This window comes from Lipotes vexillifer, unplaced genomic scaffold (genome assembly GCF_000442215.2).
Source record: "Lipotes vexillifer unplaced genomic scaffold, Lipotes_vexillifer_v1.1 scaffold537, whole genome shotgun sequence".
In the NCBI taxonomy this organism is placed as follows: Eukaryota; Metazoa; Chordata; class Mammalia; order Artiodactyla; family Lipotidae; genus Lipotes; species Lipotes vexillifer.
Window position 1 is genome coordinate 1,388,217 of NW_006776635.1, and position 25,011 is coordinate 1,413,227.

General features: G+C 41.4%; 1 protein-coding gene across 1 annotated transcript in view; it reads left to right on the top strand.

The window, feature by feature from the left end:
* Position 1: 1 nt before the first annotated feature.
* Positions 2 to 25,011, top strand: part of TMEM200A (transmembrane protein 200A) — a 72,835-nt gene continuing 47,825 nt past the window's right edge. Inside the window, exon 1 of the mRNA XM_007450531.1 lies at positions 2 to 123. The gene's annotated coding sequence lies outside the window, so the exon portion shown is untranslated. The remainder of the gene's footprint in view (positions 124 to 25,011) is intronic.

A 25,011-nucleotide genomic window follows, 5' to 3' on the forward strand; every position in this document is an offset into this window, starting at 1 on the left:
TGCTGACGCCCCCGACCCCGCCGCCTCCTTCGCTCGGCTCCGGAGGCGCCCGACGTCGCACCAGCTCCGGGAGTGAGAGCCGCGACAGGCGACCGGACCCCCGAGGCCCCGAGCTCAGGACAGGTGAGCGGGAAGGAAAGGGTGCTGCCGGCGGTGGGGAGGTGGGTGGGCAGTCAGTGCAGCTGAAACGGGGCGCTGCTTTATTCCCCCTCCCCCGCCCCGCTTGGGACCCCGGAGTTACGGTAAACACTGTCTCCTGAAGTTTGCGAAATAAACCAAGCCCGCCGTCAGTTCCGGACTCCCCAGTCCTCAGAGCGCAAGAGGAGCCGTGCGGGGCAGCCTCCCAGAACCCGGAGCCTTGGAGCGCCTGGCTGGGTTTCTCCAAGCTACACCCTCCTTTGTCTCCGTTCCAGAGACTCAGCATTCTCTGTAAAGATGTCCACAGCGTAATTTATAGTAGTCCTTGGCAAGAGCAAAGTGTGGTCAGGGTTTCCTAAAGCAATATCTGTATGTGGTAGTATCTCCGTAGGCGAAATGGAGACGCGAAGCAATTGTCTGCCAAGTCAGCACTATTCTTCTCCCTATGGAGTCTGTCCTTAAGAGAAAGGGCTGAGGGTTTGAAAGATTTTCTCCATTAATCATTCTTTTGCTGTAATTAATTGCCCAGGCCAGCATTTCACATGTTGTAGGTACAAGCTCTCTGTGTGTATTTACGGCCGCTAGATTTCGACTGAGAAGTATGCATATGTGTGTGTGAGGTGATATTTGTAATAAGAACAGTTCACTATCTCAGTACCAGTTTCAGGCGTTGGTAATGCCAGATAGTCACATGCTTGACATTTATGTAATTTACTCATTGAAGTCAGACCAAGTACACCTTAGTCTGGTGTTGGACTAAGTATGTTGGGCTAAAGTGTCTCTTACCCATATTTTTCTCCTAAAGACCTTCAGAAGTACTTGTGGACAACTGTATATACAGAAAACATTTCAAGAATCACGACTATTCTTATTTGTCAGTAAGAATATTGAACTTTTAGGTTTTGCTGTCAAACCGAGTTCTGAGACACACTTTCTGTGGTGCTTTATGAATAAATTATTACCAGCTCCTATGAAAGCTGTTTACTTTGCTGGTTTGTCATGTCTCGCATTATGGAAACACTTATAAAATAACCTTCAAGTTTGTTATTTGGCTACTGATACTAGAATATATTACCACTTTGTAAAAAGTAGGCTAAATTTCGAAACTTCTCAAATCTTACTTTATTTTTCCACTACTTTTTCTCCATACAGAAGCATCTGCTTTAGTTTCATTCTTTTCAAACAGCTTAAGTGAAGAATAGGCATTCTTCTTAACAGAAAGCAATGTCTGTATTAAGTAGAAACTATAGTTAAATGCTTTAGTAAAGTAATGTTATGAGATATTTTTCACTCAAAATATATATACTGAAGGGTTAGGAATGATTTTCTCTAATGAAGTCCTACTACAGAGCTCATAATTGTGAGATGATTTAGGTATAATTTGTAACCCTGGTTATAATTAGCTTTGTATCCTAGGCTGGGGAATCTTTCAGTGAAAGAGTTGTGTGGGGAGCTTCTGTATGCAATTTCCAGGCAGCTGGCACATAGAGATTTACCTGCTGCTTCTGAGTCAGGTCCAGAGAAACACAGTAGTATTCCAAAGGCAGCCATAAGCAGAATGGATTCTTCAGGAAAGATCATTGTAAAGAATGATGACTGCACTTGTATTCCAACTTGGAGGAATTATTAGTGAAGCTTTTGAATCTTCCCAGAGTTAGATCGCTATACTTGGACTTTTGTAGTTTCAGAATTTTGACAACAGCTCATTGGACGGAGGAAGATAACTACTGGACATACAGGGGGAGTGGATTTGAACGGTTTGTTTAAATTCTCTTATTCCCATGATAATTCTCAGCATAAAGGAAAAGAAATTCATTTTAATTTAGGAAAATAGATAAGAGCAAAAATAAAAGCAGATGTCACTTTTTACATTTCATTTTTTTTTTTTTTTTTTTGCGGTATGTGGGCCTCTCACTGTTGTGGTCTCTCCCGTTGCGGAGCACAGGCTCCGGATGCCCAGGCTCAGCAGCCATGGCTCACGGGCCCACCCGCTTCGCGGCATGTGGGATCTTCCCGGACCGGGGCACGAACCCGTGTCCCCTGCATCGGCAGGCGGACTCTCAACCACTGCGCCACCAGGGAAGTCTTTTTACATTTCTTAAACAAAATTAGTAGAAGATAAAATAGTCTTCATGGAAATGCATATTACTCATCAATAGAATGTACAGTCTAAAAGAGGAGGCAGTTTTAAAATAAATTTCATTTAGTGTTGCTCTCCCTAAATGAGAGACTGCATGGGGAGTTCGGTCAAGCAGAACACATCTGCAAAAAGAACTTGTGTAGAGATGGAAAAAACAAATCTGCAGTGAGATGGACCCCTCATTTTATGATGGAAGATATGATTTGCAGTTTTATCAAGTGTATTCATTTCAGGACTTAAGATATGTTTTGTCTGCTAAGGTCTGATATGTGCCCAAGCATTCAGAAAACATGGGTGAACCCTTGTTATGGTGCCAGGCTTGCTGAAGGACAGCAAAGTAGCCTCTCCTATGGGAGCTTACAGGCTGGCAGGGAGGGGACTGGAAAATGTGCCATAGATTGCTGAGCACCTGGAGTAGTCCTTGAGCATCAGGGGACTGGTTCATATTGGGGAGCAGGATGGTGGATTTCCAAGGACACTGGATGGGAAGTTGGAAAAGCCAAGTTGTTGTCCTGGCTGAGACACTAATGATGTGGCCCTGGGTATGTTTCTAGGCTTTTCTGAGCCTCTCTGCTTTCATCGACAGACCAAGGACTTTGGACTGTGATCTTCTCATCCTCTTTTTAAAATGCTGCATTATGAGGAGAAATCAGGATGAGGTGTGGGTGGTGGTGGGGTGGGTGAGTAGAGTTTGGGTTGGGGAAAGACAGACTGGAGAAGACAGGCTGTGCTGGACACAGGGAAAGAATAGTGACCATGATAATAGAAGGTCAAGGAGATCCAACCTGGGGCATCTGGCCCATCGTTGATTATATGAGTTTAAAATACATAACAGGGGCTTCCCTGGTGGCGCAGTGGTTGGGAGTCCGCCTGCCGATGCAGGGGACACGGGTTCGTGCCCCGGTCTGGGAAGATCCCACATGCCGCAGAGCAGCTGGGCCCGTGAGCCATGGCCGCTGAGCCTGCGCGTCCGGAGCCTGTGCTCCGCAATGGGAGAGGTCACAGCAGTAAGAAGCCTGCGTACCACAAAAAAAAAAAAAACATAAAAAAGTAATAAATAGCAACATTCACTTAGTACTTGATGGTTTTCGATGAATTTTCACACATAATGCCAATCGATTTTCATTACAACCACAAGAGTTTATTCAGGCAGAAAGGTGATGAAACCAGGACTAATTTCTCAAAGCACGTTTGCACCAGTACACTCCATTGCCTTTCTGTAGAAACAGGAAAAGCTAGAACACACTTTGGAAACCCTGTGTAAATGGGAGAGAGATATAAGGGTGGCATCAGATTTTAGTGGAGTTTCAAATTTCTGAGTAAAAAATTAGGTTACATTCTGGAAGATAAGAATCTCCAGTTGTGAGATCAAGACCTGACACATCTGGAATTCTGATTGTTAATCTTTAGTTTGATCACTCCTGTTCTGGGCTTCCTCCTGATCTCATCTCCCGCCCCAGCCCCAGCAGGAGTTCTGGTGATTTGATTATTACAGTCATTGATAAGACTTTTCCAAGAGTTTTGAGTGCAATTGGAAAAAGGAAATTTTCATATAAAGGTGGGGATTCTTGGACCAATGTACTGTTAATTAATGGGATATGTTCCAATAGCAAATTGTGCTTTGGAAACTGTCACCAGAGGTGAAATTACACAAAATTCATGGGAATGTGAGCAAAGTGTGAAGAGGTGGATGTGTGCATTCCTTCCTACAGTGTCCTTGTCACTCTGCTCCAAGCACTAAAGGGGTGTCAAGTGCACTAAAGGGGGTCAAGTCCCCTCCCCCTCCCCCTGTGTTCCTGTGGAAGGGAGCTGATCAGGATTCATCTGGTTATACACCCGAGGGACCTACATTTAACTGCTTTAGGCAGAAAAAATAGATTTATTGGCTCACGTGACTGGAAAGTCCAAACGTGGACTTTGCTTTAGTCATGGCTGGAACCCAGAGCCTCACATGACTTTGTTAAGGTTCTTTCTGTCTCTCCCCATTTCTCAGCTTCTCTTCTTTCTGAATCAACTTCATTCTGAGGCCTCTTTCTACGTGCTAAGAAAGGTGACCATTGGTAGTTCCAAACCTGCATCCTTGGGCTTTTGATCCATAGGAAAGAGAGGTCTTCTCTCTTCCAGGTCCCATTTATAGAAATCTCCTGCAAGGGCTATGGTTGGCCCTGCTATGGAGGTCATTGAATCAGTCTCTGCGTCCAGCAGAGAGTGCTACTGTGATAGTTTTGGACTGGATCATGTGCCCAACCCTGTATATATGTGATGCTAGTGGTGGGATGGGGAAAAGGAGACCGGTAGAGGCACCATGATTGACATGATCTTCTGTTAAGATCATATAGATCTCCCAAGACAATGAGGCTGCCAATCAAAACCAACATGTCTATTATTGCGGAGAATTGCCCCCTCCATTTTGAGACAGCCACTTGCACGACGATGTGAAGTTTGCACATGGAAGCAACTCAGGTGACCACGGCCATGCAAATTCCAGAAGTGGGACCTTCCTCCCAGCCAAGGCAAAGCTAGGTGATGAATTAATTCCCTCCATGTCTAGACTTTGCTAAGAGGATCCAGAATATTATTGAAGGAGGAGCCCACCATTTATCCATGTCCATGTGCTTTTAGCAAATACCCCTGTGCCTTATTTCCAGTCTAGGGATTTTATTTCCAGAAGGCCTGGTCTTCTAGGGATCATTTGATTAGAGACCCCTACTTTGGGCATTATGAGATTAGAGACCCAGTGACACAGTGACAGTTTGAACAAGGAAGTAAGGTGATGAACACAGAACTATTGTTTATACAAGTTTATTGAGTTTGTGGGAAATGGGCAGAGGGGAGGCAGCAGGCACAGATTAGGGTTACCACTTAGGAGACCTAAGGTAATAGGTCCCAAATTAGAAAATGGACATGTGTGAGCAACATTATTCAGGTCTGGTGAGGATGAAGGAGCATCTGTGTTGACAAAAACATTGGTGGGATGAAACAGATCAAGGGGAACCAAACCAGGAAGGTAGGCTGGGCCAGTAGGTGAAGTCGCTGTGTGTTGTAGGTAGATTCATAGCAACTGAACTGTATCGAAAGGAGGCCTGTGGCCACCACGTGTCCTAGGGGCAAAACCTTTATATGTGTAGCACTCACATTTATTAAAGACCTACCTAGTATGCCAAGTCCCATGTTAAATGCTTTACATTCATTACATTATTGAAATCTCATAAAAGCCCTCTACTGTGAGAAAGCTGGGGAGGTAAATAAGTTGCTCAAGGTTATGTGGCCATTAAGTAGTAGACCTGGGATTCAAACCCTGGCAGTCTGAAACAAAAGCCTGTGCTTAAGCTATGCAACACCACCTCTCAAGGTCAAGGTCAGAATCTAGTATATCAGGCCAAATTGAAGGATGGGCCCCATATTGGGCCTCCCAGTAGGCAACCAGAGTGCCAGAAGTCCAGGTCAGACAGAGGGGACGGAATAGAGGCTCTCAGGGTGAAGGTGTAGAGCATTCGTGCTCAGTGGCAAATTGAACAAGAGTGCCACCGTAAGAATAGAACAGGCGTAGATTCTTGGTTTGGGTTCAGGGAGGAAAGTGAGTGGGAACAGCATCAGGAAGTTGAATAGGTGGGCAGATCAATAGAACTAGAGCTTGATTGTTGATCTGAGAACAGGAACTCTGCCATCTGCCCTGCTTTAAATATCCTTCGTGGTGTAAGTCAATAAGAATACGGCATGGACAATGGGCAACTCCTTAGAGGGAGACGGAGTTCTATTAGTTGTCAGGCACTATTAAGGGGAAAAAAAGCTAACATTTGTAGAGCATCTGCCATGTGCCTTAGATACATAATCTCACCGAGTCTTCATTAGACTCCTGGGAGGAGATATATTTTGGCTTTTTTTTTCTTTTTTTTTAAGCAAGGAAATGAAGGCTTAGGGAAGTTAAATTACTTGCCTGAGCTCCTGGAGCTAGACTGGAAAATCAAGGAGCTGTCATGGAAACCGAGATATATCTGTATCTCCACCTCATCCTGGATCTTCAGGGAGACATCCTGGTCCTGGCAGGGCAAGGTCAATTTCGAGTCTGGGCCATAGACAGGGGGAAGTCAGCAGGGTTGTATGGTTGGGAAGGGACATCGTGAGTGAACGTTTAGACATCTTAATGTGAGCTGAGAGCAGGTCACCTGAATGGCGTTGTCCAGCAGGACTATATCCGGCTTTGGCAGAAAATTTAATAACCTAGTAGGTTTTTCCCCCTCAGTGCAGGATCGCTATCATCATGCAGGATAGGTACGTCAGCAAGTCAGATGTTTGGAGGGCTTAATTTTAGTCACTGACTTCAGTTGAAGAGAAGGGACCTCTGCCAGCTGCCATGGCCTGAATTTACCTTTATACACAAAGGGACTTTTCCCAGAAATATGATAAATAAGAAATAGATACATATATGGAGAGAGTTGGAGAGAGAGGAAGAGCATTAGCACATACTGAATGTAGCAGGTATGTGGAATACACTCCAGCTATAAAGGTCTATACTTGAAGATGCTCTAAATGAAACTATTTACTGATGAAATATGAGTGATATATCATTCCCCAACAAGTGCAAGGTCAAATCGGCCTCTGTGTAAATTTATGACTGGATGTAGATGTTCGCTGTGTGCAGTGAACTGTGTATACATATGATAAGAAGAAAGGGAATGAAAAGGTAAGTGAAAAGAAATATTTGAGACATAGTTTTGAGAATTCATAGCCTGTTTGGGGAGGTAAGACAACCATGCGTAAACTTTTAAAGCAGCACGATGGAAGAATATGATTTCAGAGTTGGCAGGATCTTTCAGAGAGTCATCAGGATCATAGTGCCAGCCAGTATTATGAAATACAAACTTAATAGTAGCAGATGAACATAAATGTTATGGAAGCTAAAAGGAGTGGAACCATCTGAAATCTGGAAGGCTGATCAGGGGAAGCTTCTGGGAGTTCTGATAAGTATGTATGGGCAGAAAGAAGAGACAAGTGTATTCCAGGTAGGATGACTAAACTTCTCAATGAGCCAGAGACCACTGGGAAATGACCTGTAGTCGAACAGGTTGGGTTTGCTACTTGTTACAGTGAGGGAAAAGGTACACCACAGGAAAACATGGGGTGTCGCAGTAAAAGGGTGTTAGAAATGCGTGATTGTAGGATTTGGTCTTGTAAGTGATTTGGGAGAGGGTTTAAAGAAGCAGGACTGGGCTTCCCTGGTGGCACAGTGGTTGAGAGTCCACCTGCCGGTGCAGGGGACACAGGTTTGTGCCCCGGTCCAGGAAGATCCCACATGCCGCGTAGCGGCTGGGCCCGTGAACCATGGCTGCTGAGCCTGTGCGTCTGGAGCCTGTGCTCCACAGCGGGAGAGGCCACAACAGTGAGAGGCCTGCGTACCACAAAAAAAAGAAAAAAAAAAAAGAAGCAGGACTTTGCTCTGCATTGAAGCAGGGATAATGCTATGAGTTTGTATCTTAATAAGTCTTATCTAGAAGGAGTAAGACTAGAGAGGCTGACATTATAATTGGCAAAGATGCAACAAATACTCATTAGCCAGATTAGGGGAATATTGGTCATTTTGGGGGCTGGATAATATTTGTGTTTTTGTTTGTGTGCAGATAGGATTACACAGTGGTCTTGTTTCTGTCCTGATGGCCTTGTCTGGTGCGGATGCTCTGTGAAATCATTTCCATCCAACAGGAGGACCCCAGGGCCAGCTCCCCGATATCATGTCTACTGTGCTCTTTCATAAACTGCAAATGATATTCCAAAGTGTACCTGATTTCATGCACCAACCGAGATTCCCACTACAATATGATCCTGTTAGTGAATTCTTCTCTTGGAGTTATTGAGGTGATTTTCTTCCTATTTTGTAAAATTTTATTTAATAGCATTTATTAAGTTCCCACTGTTTACCAGGTACCCTGTTAGATTCTGGGGAGGTCAGGATGACAAGGATCTCAAGAATCTCATAATCTGATGAGAGAACTGCATGCAAGTCAGTGACTATGATGCCTTGAAATAAAGCTGGTAGAGATATGAGAACAGGTAAAGAAGAATAGGGGCTCCTGGGATGAAAGTGTTGCTGAGAAAAGTGATGCTCTTTTACAAACAGTGAGCTAATCACAGAGGTGCTGATAGGTTGGCAGCTGCTAAGGTATGTTTGCAGTTTTCAGAATCAGCATCTTTGGGCTGAAATGCAGTATGAATCCAAAGATTCTCAGTCCTCTCTCTAAGCTGATCTTGGTATAGAAAAGGCATGTGTTTTTGGCTCACTTGGCAAAGCAAGTATCAGATCGGCTCAGTGCAAGTATGAGAACATACATGTGCAAGTATTTGTGATACAGTACACTTAGCATTTCTGAAGGGGTGTTATTATTTCTAATAAAAGCAATACATGCTTCTAATGAAAACTTTGGAAAATACAGTAACTATAAAAAAAATCAGGGAGAAAATTTGCCTATAATCCCATGACCCAAAAGCACCCATAACAGTCTGGCATTTTTCTTCCCCTTTATATTTAATGAAGTTTTTCCATAGTTAATAACATATTACAATGAGCTCTGTTTGCTTAACCTTGTGTCCTAAATATTTTCCAGCTTCTCGGCAAGCTTTATTAATGTTGTATAATATTTGATTGTATGATTTACCATAATTTATTAACTATTCCCTTAAGATTGGACCGTTAGGCTGTTTCCAAATAACTGGTCTTATAACTGGCATATTGATGAAATCTTTGTTCATATTTCAGTTTACTTCTTTAAGCAAGATCCATGGAAAGGTAATTCCTGGGTCAAAGAGTATAAATATCTTAAGACCTTTGGTACTTAATGCCAGACTGATTTTCAGAATAAGTGAACTTGTGGTTGACAGTGCAGGAGAATCCCCCCTCACCGTGCCTGCACTAGGGGTTTATTTATTTTTTTCTTAAATGAGAAAAGCTACCATTTCAAAATGAGTAACAGTTCCGCCAACTGCTGATTTTGTTCCTTTGTACCAAAACCTCTCTTTTACAGTAGAGATTGGTCCAATGTTGTGATGAACCACTCAAAAAAAATTTACTCACAAAGTGGTCCTGAATATTCAGATAGGGACCCATGACAGAGAGAAAATTAGCTTGTGAATGACTTTTTAAAGCCAATGACAGGCAGGCACATCGTGCGAGGGCACACTTCAGACCATAGTGTGGAGAACCTGTGAGTGAAGGTGATGCAGGACAAAGGCCCCACTTTTGGGAGCAAACACTCTGCCAACCCCGCCTCTGTGGCTTGGCAGTCAGGTCCTCGCAGTCCTGGAATTGTGGAACATTTGGAACTGTTGAGCTCGTGGTCCCTACACTGTGTGAAGGGGCTGTCACCCAGGGAGCATGGTCTGTTTTGTTCAGAGCCATGCTCTCAGCAGGTGACCCAGGAGCAGTTAGTGCTGATGGGTAGAATTTGAGGTCGGCTGTGCCCTAAGGTAGGATGTGAACACCTGAGAGATCGCTCCTTCCCGAGGCCCTCTGCCTTCTTAGTCACTGATCCCCCCAAAATGAGCCAAAGATCCTGAATTTGGAACCTTCTGGTTTTACTCCCTTTCCCAAAGGCAAGCCAACCATATCGAAGTGTCTAGTTTTCAGAGTGATAAACCTTTCCTTATTCCACAAGAAGGAGGAACTTGGAGTTTATTCAGACCTCTGTGGGGTGTTTACTACCCAAAAACATTGCTTGAGACTGCAAAGGAACTATTGAACTTTACCATAGCAGTCAATTTGAGGTGTTTTTTCAGTGCCTGTTTCAGTTTTTCCACAACTGCTCTTTTGCTGCAGAAATAATTCACAACTACAATAAAAATACTTCTGGTTTTCTTCTAAAAGTTGGAGAATATTATTATAGTGTTACTACTCCATTTTCTTCTGTGGATCTCAGTCAATAATTTTGAGCAAAATTATTTTCATTCATTTGTTCACCAAATCATTATTTACTGAGATTCATTCAGTAGTTGCTATTGAGTTATATTTATGACCCATCTTGTTAAATGTGAGGTGTGCCTTACACCATGATAGTGTAGAAAACCAGGTAGGAAAGTATGACCAATATATTTATTATTTGCTCTCTGATGAAACATATAAAAGTTCTCAAATCATCATGCATAACGTAGTAAATGCAAGCTCTGTAGGAAGTTGATTCATTAATAATTGATTCAATATATGTTATGTGCCGGGGGCTTCCCTGGTGGCGCAGTGGTTGGGAATCCGCCTGCCAATGCAGGGGACAAAGTTCAAGCCCTGGTCCGGGAAGATCCCACATGCTGCAGAGCATCTAAGCCCGTGAGCCGCAACAACTGAGCCCACGTGCCACATCTACTGAAGCCCGTGCGCGCTACAGCCCGTGCTCCACAACAAGAGAAGCCACCGCAATGAGAAGCCCGCACACTGCAACGAAGAGTAGCCCCCCGCTCGCTGCAACTAGAGAAAGCCTGCGCACAGCAACGAAGACCCAACACAGCCAAAAATAATAAATAAATTTTAAAAATAAATAAATAAATGTTATGTGCCGGGAGCTGGGGATAGGGTAAAGATCAAAAGAAAGGTTGTGGTGGAGTGTGCATCCTAAATGAGGAAGACAAGTCAGTTTCAAGAAGTAGAAAGTCCTATGAGAAAAGGAAGGAACCTGATGTAACAGAGTGCCTGGGGTTCTGTAGATCAGAAGGTCAGGAAAGACCTCTTTGGGTTTGTCATTTGAACTAAGACCAGCCTTGCATATTGGGGAGGGGAGGTAGGCTTTATTTTCAAGGCTCTGGGAAGCTGTTAGAAGGTTTTTCTTCTGGAGCATGATGTTTGAGGTCATTTATTAAAAATAGTGGTTGAGGTTTAGAATGTTAAGCAATATTGTGATGATGGTGTTGGAGCCGGGAACGAAATCAACGTTCGCGTTAGAAACTCCCTGTGTAGTTCCGCTCAAGATGTGCCCTGCATTGTTATGTGGCTGAAGGCATCCCATAAATAGTATATCCACCTTCAAAGGGTTTTTAATGTGACTACAAATATTCTATATTAATATAAGTATAGTTCTGTCCATAAAATATAAACAGCTTAATCTGTCCACTGTGAAGTTTTCATGTAAAGCTTATATTTTTTTAACTGTGCCTAGCATAGTGACTTGTATATTGTACGCATTCAGTAAATGTTTGCTGAATTAATTATATTGAATCTTCTATACTGTCAGTAAAATATCACCCTACGATATAAAATCACATTTAAGACAGAGTATTTTTATGAAAAGACCAAATTATTTCTTAGAAAAAAATTTAGATAAAATTTAGATAAAATGTTAACTGTACTCTGAATATTAATTTTCAATTATAGTCAAAATTAAAAATTGAAATATTGAAAATAAAAATCTAATTCACAGCTATAATTATCTTCTTTATATGCAGTATAGGTGGAAGTCTCTGGAAAGTCCACATGTAAGATAAAGGTTTCATTAGCAACAGTTGGTTTTATCACACTCTATGTAACACACGTGGAAATTCCTTCTTTATTTTATGAGTCTCCCAATCGTTGAACCAACCTCTATTCAGAACTCTTCTGCCAACACCGGCATAGTGGAACATAGATGATAATAGCATATAATTAGTGATGTTTGTTAAGTTCATTGTCTTACGGGAGACCGAGTTCAAAATATACTTATTGAGTCATCAGACATTTATGGAGAGTGGGCCAAGTGCCATCCACTGTGGTCGGTTCTGGAAGTTAACAGGCTTCTCGCGAGGAACTCACAGTCCAGAGAGCAATCTGGTACGTACTTAGAGCAAGGGTGAGAGTTTTGAAAGATGATCTTTGGGTCTCCCTGAGTCTAAGCTTGGGGAAAGGAGATGGTAGTGAGTGAAACTGTGCGTTATTTCACAGAAGCCTTCAATGTGGAATTTGGTTAGTTTTTTTTTTTTAAAAGACAGATTACAAAAAGAAGACAAATTAAAAAAAGGCAGCACGGGCCATCCATCTTTGGGCAACAAGGCCACCTGCGTCCCGATTCTCATTTCTACTGATATTACCCTGGGGGTTCTCCAGCTGCCAGTGACTCAGTGTTCATTTGGCAGGAGACCCAGGGACTGGCAACATCCCCCTGCCTCCCCCAACACACAACCCCATGAACCCTGCCCCCTTGGCTCACCAGCCTTGGGGTCTAGGGACCTAAGCTCGCCCTGCACGTCCTCATGGGCACCTCTCCTCCAGACCTTCATATACTCCTGCAGCTTTAGATCTGCTGTCTTCTCGGTTGCTAATAGAGCATCACTTATTCATTGCTTTACCCCTTCACTCATTCACTAAATCGTTTCTGAGTACCTACTAATTTAGGCACTGGATATATAACAGGAAACAAAATGAAGTTCCCCAGGACAGAGACAATACACATATACTTTCTTGTGACAAGTCATATGAAGAATGAAGCACAGCTCAGGGACAGAGAACGCTGGGATGGGGGTAGTGTAGCCTAGTGACGGAAAGCCCCTGTGATCAGGTCTGATGTTTGAGCAGAGACCTGAATGAAAGGGAGGGAAGGACTCATTAGAACGTCTGGGGGAGAGGACAGTGCCAGGCAGAGAGCAGAGAGTGCAAAGGCCGGAGGAGGCAGCAGGAGAGGTGGGAGTTGGCCTGGAATGTTTGAATAGCAAAGATGCTATATGGGAACATGTATATGTATATGTATAACTGATTCACTTTGTTATAAAGCAGAAACTAACACACCATTGTAAAGCAATTATACCCCAACAAAGATGTTAAAAAAAAAACAGAGCAGGGGCTTATAGAGGGCCTTGGGGCCACGAGGGAACTTTGGACTTTACTCTGAGTAGCATAAGAGGCATCTGCCAGGGTCCTAACCCACAGTGGGGGCTTTGCTGAGCTCAGTTCTCATGGTCCTTAACTAGTCTCAGAAAGGAATATGCAGCGAGTGGAGGCCTAGATGTTCTGCCTCATCAGCTGTAGGCCCTACTTGATGGGCCTGAACTCCAGTTCAGGATTCTCAGCAGTGATGTGATCAAATGAAAGTGACACAGGTAAAGACTTTGAAGCAAGGATAACCCAGAGAATTCCAAAGGAGATGTTTTACTTTGGGTGTGAGCCGAATTTTGCTGTGGATTGGAAACTGCATTCACCGATCCAGAGTGTGAGAGCCATGAGGAGACTTTTTCATACAACAGTAAGAAATCTGAAGTCTGGAGAAGCAGAGTCCGCTTTTGCTAAAGTTCACTTACTAAGTATTAGGTGCAGATACAGGATTAAAATCCAGGCCTTCCTCCTCCTGATCTTGGCTCTTGAAGAACGGGGTGACGTACATGGGTTAAGGAGGAGAAACACTGTGATATTTGGCCTGAGATTAGCTACCTAATAAGAACCAGGACTATCAGGGTTAATGACTTGGAGCATGCCCAGAAAACCTCCTTAAATATCAGCATGAATTTGGTCAAGAGATGCTCATGGAGCAACTGCTGTGTTCTGGTTACTGACTGCGTGTGGTGCAGGGGGAACAGCGAGCTGTGTTCACAGGGTGGACAGGGAGCTTATGCTCTAGTAATGGGGGCAAAAAATTACATCATAAATAATAAGTGTGGGACTTCCCTGGTGGCGCGGTGGTTAAGAATCCGCCTGCCAATGCAGGGGACATGGGTTCGAGCCCTGGTCTGGGAAGATGCCACATGCTGCGGGGCAACTGTGCGCCACAACTACTGAGCCTGTGCTCTAGAGCCCACGAGCCACAACTACTGAGCCCGCGTGCCACAACTACTGAAGCCTGTGTGCCTTGAGCCCACGCTCCACAAGAGAAGCCACTGCGATGAGAAGCCTGCACACCGCAACGAAGAGTAGCCCCCACTCGCCTCAACTAGAGAAAGCCCGCAAGCAGCAACGAAGACCCAACACAGCCATAAATAAATAAATAAATAAAATTTATATTAAAAAAAATAAGTGTGATTCGTGGCATGAAGACACACAGGTTGCTAGGAGAGAGGGTCGTGATTCAGAGGGTCAATGAAGGCTCCCCTGAGAAATGTCTTGTAAGATGGGACCAGAGACGAGAGGAGCTTGTCTGGAGAAGATGCTTGCCAGAAAGGAAAACCCAAGCAGGGAGGTTGAGGAAGGAAGGAGTTGGGTTGTTTTTGAAGGACAGAAAGCAAGCCCTGTTATTGGTCAAAGTGAGCAGGGGAGAGACGGTGGAAGGAAAAGCTGTAAAGCTGGGCCAGCCATTATGCAGTGCCCTGAGGGAAATGGTAAGGGTTTGATACTTGATCCAAAGAGCAGGCTTTGCAAAAAAGAGGAATGACATGAACTGATTTGCATTTAGGTATCATTCTAGGAGTCTCCTGGTGAAGGAGTTGGAAGAAGCAAGGATGCATAAAGGAAGAGATAACAGGGCCTTCGATCGGGTGGTGGCAGTGATGTTCGAGAGAAGTGGACAGAGTTAAGACAGGTTTTGAAGGCAGAACCAGCAGACATGTGGGAAAATGTGGTCCAAGATCCTCCAAGATTTTAGCATGGATGGTGGTGGTATTCATATAGGTGAGGAAGACTTTTCCTAAGTTCTGTTCATGAGTTCAGTTTTGGACATGTTACATTTGAGTTGCAGGTGAGATATCCCAGGGGAAAGGGCAAATAGGCTTTTGGACAGATGGGTGTGGAGCTCAGATGATAAATTTAGAATGGAGACATAAATCTGAGAGTCCTTAGCTTGTAGTTGGTAATAAAGTCATGGAGAGGATAGAGACCAAACAAAGAAGGTGACTTAGGAGCGTGCTTTGGGGACTTCCACATTTAAGGGTGGTTAGAGAAACATACAGAGAAGTAGCAGCCCTGGAGGTAGGAGAAAAGCCAACAGTGTGATGTCATTCATGAAAGGTACATGGTATTAGCAAGAAAGCTTTGTTTGCTCCTTCCTGAGCCCTTTCTGAAGATTTAGGTTCAATTTCTTTCTCCAATTAAACTTACAAGTGCAACCGTGATGTAGTTTAACCTATAAACTTTTGGGCGAAATGGGATTAGAAATTGCTGAAAATCTTTTTTTGAATTCCATGTCATAGTTGTTGATGCTAAATTAGAACAGAATAAATGCACGAATCATACCTTCACAAAAAAATCGTGATAGAATAGCATATCTGAAGGTCATTTTAATTATCATGCTGGTTACTCATCTATTCCTACTATCAGTTCCACTGCTGCCTTCCAATTTGGTAGGTCTTTGAACTTTTAAAAGCATTTGCATATACATTTTTTATTTAAATTTTAAAAAATTTTTTATTTATTTTTAAATTTTTATTTTTTTAAGATTTATTTATCATTTATTTATTTTTGGCTGCATCGGGTCTTAGTTGCAGCATGCGGAATCTTCGTTGTGGCATGCAGGATCTTTCACCACGGCACGCAGGTTTCTCTCTAGTTGGGGCGTGCGGGCTTCTCTCTAGTTGTGGTGCACTGGTTTTTCTCTTCTCCAGTTGTGACACGCAGGCTCCAGGGCGCGTGGGCTTTGTAGTTGTGGCGTGAGGGTTACAGAGCGCGTGGGCTATGTAGTTTGCAGCAGGCAGGCTCTCTAGTTGAGGTGCGTGATCTCAGTAGTTGTGGCACTCAGGCTTAGTTGCCCCACAGCATGTGGGATCTTAGTTCCCTGACCAGGGATCAAATCCACATCCCCTGCATTGTAAGGTGGATTCTTTACCACTGGACTACCAGGGAAGTCCCCATATATACTTTTTAAAAATTGAGACATAATTGATGTATAATATATTAGTTTCAGGTATACAACATAATGATTTAATATATGTATGTATTGTGAAATGCTTACCACAATAAGTCTACTTAAATTAACATCCATCAAATTAACACATAGTTACAAATGTTTTTTCTTGTGATGAGAATTTTTGAGATCTACTCTCAGCTACTTTCAAATATACAATACAGTATTATTAACTATAGTCACCATGTTGTACATTACATTCCCCAGGACTTATTTATTTTATAACTTTATTTTAAAACATTACTAGGTCATATGTTATCTATGTGACAGGCATTTTAAAGCTATTTTCTTTTCCAGGACACTGTAAGGAAAGTATGTAATTTAAAAGAGAGTTGCTTGGATAGCTAGCAGAAGACTCAGAGGATTACCCTGTCTCTTATTACAATTGCATTTTAGCTCATTAAAATTGAAGAGAAAAGACACCTGTTATTTGAGGTTGCCTTTAGCCTCCCCACTTGGGAGCTCAGCTTAGCCCATTCTGTGTGTGACAGTGGACCCTGAGGGAGCATCACAGGGAAAAGACACAGTGGAAAGTCACAGTGGAAAGTCACCAGTAGTACATGAAACTAACGTGCAAAAATAAAAATCACCCTTGTGTGCGCATTGTCAAATTAGAGGGGATTAACTACATTTACATTTTCTCTAATCCTCTAATGTAGTCTTTTCATTTTTTAACATTTTTCTTCATATTAAAAGATTATTTAAGATTCAGGAATGACCTTATTTATAGTATGAAGTTATCAAAACACTGAATAGTGCTATTATGTCCATAGTACTTTCTTAAGTTATGATTGAAAAGTATATAATAAAAAACTCTCCTGGACTTTGAGTCCTTTGGGAGTTTGCACCTTGCTGCCCAGGGTCCCCTGTGTCAATGAGAATCCTCCAGACCTCCTTTGGCACCTTTCTCTTGTTATTTGAATGCTTAGAAGGTGAGCTTACCACTGGTTTTATCCGTCCTGGCATAAGTGTCCATCAGTTACATAAGACCTTCACAGCAATGTGTCCTAAGAAGTAGTGGCTATATTTGATGATCTGTCTTCTTGCTTTTGCTCCCAACCAAAAAACAATTTTTTTTTTTCCACATCTGTGCCTCTGTGTGAACCATTTCTGAAGATAACCTTTGAGGAGAGAAGTGGGACCGTTTTCTGGTTCAGAGAGGACTTTTTATAACTAGTCATGGAAGTTGACTTCCCTGTGGATAACTATGTCTGGTGCAGAAGATGAATGAGAAATAACTGTCAGCCCTGGATTACTGTGCTGGGGACTCCAGTAACTTTTCTGCAAGTGCAGTTCTTTTAGAATGTCAGCCATCTTTCTGTACAACTGCAGTACATTGAGTGACAGTCCCTAAGCTGCTTTGTGCTATGTCAGACACACATTATAGCATGATATTATTCCTGCAGAGTGGGAGAAAGCCTTTTTTTTTTTTTCTGTCGAGGTGCACATATAAAAAGCAGTCTGTGGAAAGAGGCAGAGTGCCATTTTTAAATTTAAGTGTAGGCACCAGAAAGGTTTATATGGTTCTTATCCTTTAGTTCTATAGTTTAGCCGATGAGATTTGAGGAATTGCTAATTAAAGGTTAACTTTTGAAAGGCTGGCTCCCGGACCTGCTGGACCATCTCTGAGTGGGATCCCATCTCTTACCTGCATTTTCTCTTCCATTCATTCCAGAATCCCTATCACCTGGCTGAAGTGGCTCCCCTTCAAAGATATTTTTAAAATATAGAGTCAACTTTTGATTATCTGGGCTATTTATGATTTAAGTGAGATTTTGTTTGAAAAAAAGAGTCCCATTGCCAGGGATAATTTGAAAATCACTGGAGAATTCGAGCTTTACACCCTAAAAGCTATGTGATCTTGGTCAAGTTACTTAACCTCTCTGAGCCTTAGTTCACTCTCCCTAGCGTGGGACAGCATGACTTCCTTGGAAGCATGGTTGGGTTATAAAAGGTCATGTAAGTAAAGTGTCTGGCACAGTGTGAGGCACGAAGTGGAAACAGTATGAGGTAGCAAGTCTGGGCATCCTGTCATTCCAGAACATAGCCAGAGGGGGAGTGTTCAATGACAGTAGATAATCCAGTCCTTTTCTTGGCCTTTTTCTCCACTGGTTCCCACCACCATGCCTTTGTTTTGCACACACAGTCTGTGGGATACAACTGTTATCTCTGCCTGTTACCTAAGATGAAATCCTTTCTTGGAGTGTCGGGGGGAGGGTGGAAGCACTTTTCATTCTAGACCCACCTTGACTGCACCTCTTCTGTGGCGTCTTCCCCTGCCTCTCCTGGGAGAGTTGGTTGCACTTCCCTGCACCTTCGAGATGCTTTGCTCATGCCAGCAGTTAAGCCTGATCCACAAAGAGTGAATGACTTCTCTACCTTCTGTCTCTGTTCTAGACTGAAGTGTATAAGTAGTGAAAGTGAACCTAATGCCTCCCTCAGGACAACAAAAAGAGTTGAATGGAAAGTGGAAGGGGAATTATTTTTTTCCATTGGTGGTGGTACCACCAGGAATGTTACCAAAAAATAGAACCACTTCAGCTTTTTGGAGACCAGTGGACAGGGGTCTCAAGAAAGGCAGCAGCCCCACAAGCAGTAGGGGTATGGGATGAAGAGATACAAACTAACTACTATGCATAACATAGATAAGCAACCAGGATATACTGTATAGCACGGGGAGTTATAGCCATTATCTTGTAATGAAACTAATTCTGAAACTAATATAATATTGTAAATCAGCTATACTTCAATTAAAAAACAAAAGGACCTCCTCCCCACCCCCAGAAAGGTTCTTTCTCTGTCTTCTTGGGCAGGGGCAAGGTAGATGCACCAAGCAGACAAGTTTCTGCTCCTAAGTCTGCTAAGTTCCTGCTATTAAGTTTCTTCTGTGACCAGGCTCCTCTAGACACCTGCCCTGACCCCCTAGGGGCTCCATACCGGAAGCAAGCCCTCTTACCTGATGAATGGTGTGAACTCCTTATGGCCAGTTGTGGTGTTCTATTATGTTTAAGACTCCCCTCTAATTTCTGAATTGTCAAATTCAATTGAATTAAAGCAGCAGCTCTGAGGGGTTTATGAACCCCTGTAGTAGCATCAGGTGGGATAGTGTCACCTTGGTTGACGGGCAGGTCTTATCAAGCCAAAGGTATTAACTAGTTCAGAGGAAGAGCTACCCTAGACTTAGTAGCTTTCTTCTCTTTTTTGAAAAAAAGAGTCCCATTGCCAGGGATAATTTGAAAATCACTGGAGAATTCGAGCTTTACACCCTAAAAGCTATGTGATCTTGGTCAAGTTACTTAACCTCTCTGAGCCTTAGTTCACTCTCCCTAGCATGGGACAGCATGACTTCCTTGGAAGCACGGTTGGGTTATAAAAGGTCATGTAAGTAAAGTGTCTGGCACAGTGTAAGGCACGAAGTGGAAACAGTATGAGACAGCAAGTCTGGGCATCCTGGCATTCCAAAACATAGCCAGATGGGGAGTGTTAAATGACAATAGATAATCCAGCCCTTTTCTTGGCCTTTTTCGTTTTGATGTTTTGAAACATCCATGGAGGTATCTTAATAAAACTGAAAGTTGAACATTTGAATGCCTGGCAGTGACAAATAATCGGCTTCCCAAACAGTTCATAACTCAGCTGTGTATCTAGATATTACTTCCCGGTCTCTCTGAAAATACTGATCAATAAAGTATGAGCTGTCAGGCTCAAAACCCAATAAGTGTCTTCAGTTTCAATTTTTAATGTTTCAGCAAATCACATTTGGTTGGCATAGAGATAAAAATGAATATCAGAAAGTGGTGAATACTGTCTTCATTATGAGTACAGAGGATTATCATTCTCTTTTAAAAATTTTCTGAATAATTCTGACAAATATTAAAACTTTGAGGGCCAATGAACGCAAAGAATTTTACAGGAATAATATATTCAAATAATATGAAAAAAGAAGAAATCATTTCTTAAGTACTTTCTCAACATTGTAAGTTGTTTTTATCGGTACTTTATAAAAAGTAAATTTATTCTTTATGAATTTTTTTTAGTTTATTATAAACATTTGTCATGGTACTGAAGTTTTGATAAACATACCTTCCTAAAGGTTGCAATGTGGTCTGCTACCAACGTTTTTAAATTATAGTTTTTGATTAATTAAAAAGGAAATATTGATTCTTGTGATATTTAAAACTTTCCTTTGCAATTTCTTTGCAATCTTGGGAAAGAAAAGCATGTTTTTCAGTTGTATCATTGGATATTTTGGAATTTTTTTAATGAAGCTTAACATTTAAAGTGAAGATCGGATCACACTTGTTAACTTGTCAAGGGGCAGATAACTATCCCTGAAAGTTTTCTGAAGGAATTTTTTTTCTCTTAGAAGATTCACGGTGTCAGACACTTGGGGATTATTTTTGCTTTTCTTCTAATATTACACCAGTTAACACTTGGAGTACATTTATTATCTTTTCGTAAAAGGATTTATCTTTATTAGCATCTCATCCAGTGGTAGAGAGAAACACCGGAAGACTGTCAGGTTTAATACAATCTTTTGAATATAAATATGGAAGAAAGTAGTCAGAAAAAAGTCTTTATCTAGAAAGGGGATTTGCTTTGTTAACATTTTGCTCCATGCATGCATTTTGGAGGAATTATCAGTTATGGAGAGCACATGATAAAACTTTTAATTTCTTATAGCCTGAAGCTAGTGCAAGGTCTGATAGGGACCAGGGTTCCTTACTGGGACTCTGTGCCTGGAGGTGAGTGAGCGACAGTGTGGGATGACATCAGGGCCCTGGAGGACATTGTCACCTAGAAGGTGGCTTTTTATGATTATTTTTATTATCTGTTTATTCTTTCAGGGATCTAACAAAGTTCCTTTAAATTCCTAACAGTCTATTGTCAGGGATTTGGCAGGCCATTTCTTTTGTTAACCTGATTATATAAAGCAGTTGCCTTATTTTGCCAAATCAAAGCTTCTCCAGTAAATACTTTTAATGCACAATAAAGATAGGCTGCTACTCTGGTGAAACACTCACTGTAAAAAAGTTTGCAGATCATTTTGTTGAGGAGGCTCTTTAGCAGGATTGCCCCTCATTCCTCCAGGTCTTTGCTCTCCACCCAAATCCCCAAAAGAAAATGCCCTTAATTAGAAGCTCATTGTCGAAAAGAAAAATTAATTTCTCTGCACTTCTGTAATTGTAAAAATACATTACGTTCTGCTTGGAATGAAAGGAGGTCTATAACCTTACAACCACTGATCTGGCCTGTCATTTTCCTTTTTGAAAACCTTTTCTAAGAGTCTGAGCCTCATCTAACTCATAACGCTATGTAATCTCACATTATTATAAATAAACCATAAGAAGAATTTTCAGACGAGTTTTTCGGGGCGACCTTTTGCCCTTTGGTCATGCTTTGAAATGCAAAATGAACAGTTGAGAATATTATCCTTCAGTTGAGAAAGAAACTCCTGTTCTTCTGAAATCATATTGATATTCTAAGGAAAATTGTTAAAATATTTGCAAGCAAAGGACTCTTACATTTACATTATCTAGAATTTTCCTGTATTCTTTATTTCACTCATGTGTATGTATCTGGGTTTATACAGCAACTGTATAGTCGTTGGGAAAAATATAAAGTATGGAAAAGTATTTCACCCTTTTAGGGCAGAAAAGAAACGGTAGGTCTTTTTTTTTTTTTTTAACATCTTTATTGGGGTATAATTGCTTTACAATGGTGTGTTAGTTTCTGCTTTATAACAAAGTGAATCAGTTATACATATGCATATGTTCCCATATCTCCTCCCTCTTGTGTCTCCCTCCCTCCCACCCTCCCTATCCCACCCCTCCAGGCGGTCACAAAGCACCAAGCTGATCTCCCTGTGCTATGCGGCTGCTTCCCACTAGCTATCTACCTTACGTTTGGTAGTGTATATATGTCCATGCCTCTCTCTCGCTTTGTTACAGCTCACCCTTCCCCCTCCCCATATCCTCAAGTCCATTCTCTAGTAGGTCTGTATACAGACTGCCAACAAACACATGAAAGAATGCTCAACATCATTAATCATTAGAGAAATGCAAATCAAAACTACAATGAGATATCATCTCACACCAGTCAGAATGGCCATCATCAAAAAATCTAGAAAGAAACCGTAGGTCTTTAAAAGCTACTCGAGGTCATTAGCATCGAAACACTTTTTCTCCCACCTCCCCACAGCCAAAAAAAAAAAAAAAAAAACCAAAAAGAAGAAGAAAGAAATAAGAAACTAGTAAAAATGTAATCTCAGCAGGTATGACCTTGGAATATTTTATACTAAATTTGCTTTGCAAATTTTGCTTTGTTATTTTAAAACTTGTGCTCAAAAGTCAGTATTCCTTTTTCTTCAGCAGCAGCAGTTGAAAGCCAGATCCTTTTATAGATTTCCCTGCAGGACTCCCAGGCACTCCCTCACTGAGAACCTATTTCTAAATCGGAAACCTTTCAGCTGTGTTGAAGGCAGTCTCACAACGTGGCTCATTCATCAATAATCCTCTGATGCTAAGTGAGTGGGTAGGAGAAGGCCCTTTAATTATCAATTCTAAGAGGATCTGACCTTTATGATCCATTCTAGCTCTATCTTGTGATAGTATGTCTTCCTTATGTGAAGTTGGCGGTGCAAGACTCTGAAATGCATGAAAAGAAAGAAGGAGGGGTTGCCTGTAGGTAACTGTCCCCCAGCCCTATTGTGTTTATCATAAAAATATCAATCACATAACAACATTAAAGGCCTTTGGGAAAATTCCCATAATTCCTTTGTAGCAGAAAGGCTGTTTTGTTTGGGTAGTGTTTTAAAAGGATAGGTCATTGGGTGTGGTCTTTTGAGTGTGGTCATGTGGACTCAACCACATGACTTTTCAAGTTTGTTTACAAATGGTTGAGCCAAGGGAACTCAAATCTGTAGAGGGAACTCTAGACCAAAATCATGGTACAGTTTCCATACCCCCTTAACTGTGTTTCCCTGGAACAGTCATAGGTGAGGCTCTTTGGCTACTGGATTTGGGAGTATTTAGGTTTAAACTTTCTTGTTTTAGAGATTTTCTGATATATTCATTGTTTTGTATATTTATTAGGTTTAAATTTTCTGATTAGAGTGACTCAGAGTGCTGTCCAGTTGTTTTCTCTTTGGAAGTTTCAAAAATTCTGTTTGCCCTTGTGAAAGTAAGAAAGAATGCAAAGATGTGAAGGGTAGGTATTCCAGTGTCTCAGAGAATTGAAAATTTACAGTTAGTTTCCACTTCTCAGGATAATTTTCCTTTCACAGGTGGACATTTTCATAATGAGTATATGGGAGTGGAAGGGAGAAAGGCAAGTTCCACCCAGGAAAAAGGAGAATGAAATTTTAAATGTCAGTAACATCCTTATACTGTACACTAGTGGAGATCATCATGTCCACTTCAGTAATCTCCAAATGAAGAGGCCATGAGGGTGTTGATGTTCAGGTGAGCAATAAGGCCCTGCTTAAGATGTTGCAAAATGTGAAAGGAACTAGGATTATTCTGGAAAAGAGAAAGTTTATATTGATAGCTTTCAAATGTAAGAATCAGATACCTCCCTCTTTAGGGAAAAAACAATTTGAAAGGAAATGTGCTTAAATTACGTTAGGAAATTAGCTATATAGACACTTCCTAAGTTGATAACAGAATGAATGATCAAGAGAGGCATTATACCTGTCCTTAGGGAAAATGGGACCTATTTTCAGAGTGTGACAATTCATTGCCTAGATAAGTTCAGTGTCTGTTGATGTTACATGTGCATTCTTGATTATGTGTGTTTTCACTCCCTAATCTAAACTCATAAAGCCCTATTTTTTCTACTTCTGATAAGGTGATTGATTTAGTGAGTGGCATAATTAGATAACCATGCTTTCTCAATCTTGTCACTAGAAACAATGGCTATTAATTTTTATGTATGTTAATAACATATTTGACTTTTTAAAATAATTCCAGTACTTAAAAAATGCATGCATCAATCAGTTATAAACACTAAAATCACTAAGACTGAAAAAAAGAAGCATTTCAGTATCCTTACAGAAAGCATATTTATTGCAGTTTATGTGAATTACATCAACCTCTGCAGGTATGTGTGCTTACAAAATCATATAACTCATGGCACTCACTGAATGGTGGTAATTTTAACACTGATCACTACATTAAAGGAGAAGACAAGAAAACTTATTAAAAAAAGCAACTGCTCATCATTAATCTAATAAAAGTAAATTGAATATAAATATAAAATAAACATAATTTGAAAACACTACTATATTCTAGCTTCATTATGTTTAGATAATTAGATAAGCCAATGATATCTTCATGGCCTCTCAACAAATTAGAACCTTAGGATATAATTTTAGGTTATAACTATAGATTGTTGGATTTGGGTAGACTATAGAAGACCTTCTAATATAGTCTTCTGATTTTACATATGCGAGAACAAAGATTTAGAATTGGGGTCCAGTCATACTGCAAGATATTAGTGGGACATTAGTGGAAGCAGGAAGCAGATTGGGAAGGGCCTAAAGGGTCTCCTGATTCTCAGGCCAGGGCATGTTCTACTGTAGGGCATTGTCCAGAATGCCAGGTGTAGACTTTGAAAAAGGCAGTGAAGGCACATGCTGGGAATAATGATGAGCAGAGTAGATATTATCAGTGCTTGTACCATTAGGGGAAGAGGGAGGTGTGAGCCTGCAGAAAAGGATTAAGGAAAGCTAGGAGCAGGAACTTTGATTCACCAAGCCAGCTCCACTGTACATGACCCCTGTGAAAGGTGGCCTTTCCGAATGGAAAGGTAAATATTACTTTAGAACTTGAATTTCATCTTTCTGTGAAGGAAAATGCCTAACATTTGTTAGTATGTACTCTGTGTACCTTGCCAGGTACTTTGTCCATGCCTTCTCACTTGATTCTCACTGCACCATGTGAGGTAACAATTGTGCATCTAAGAATA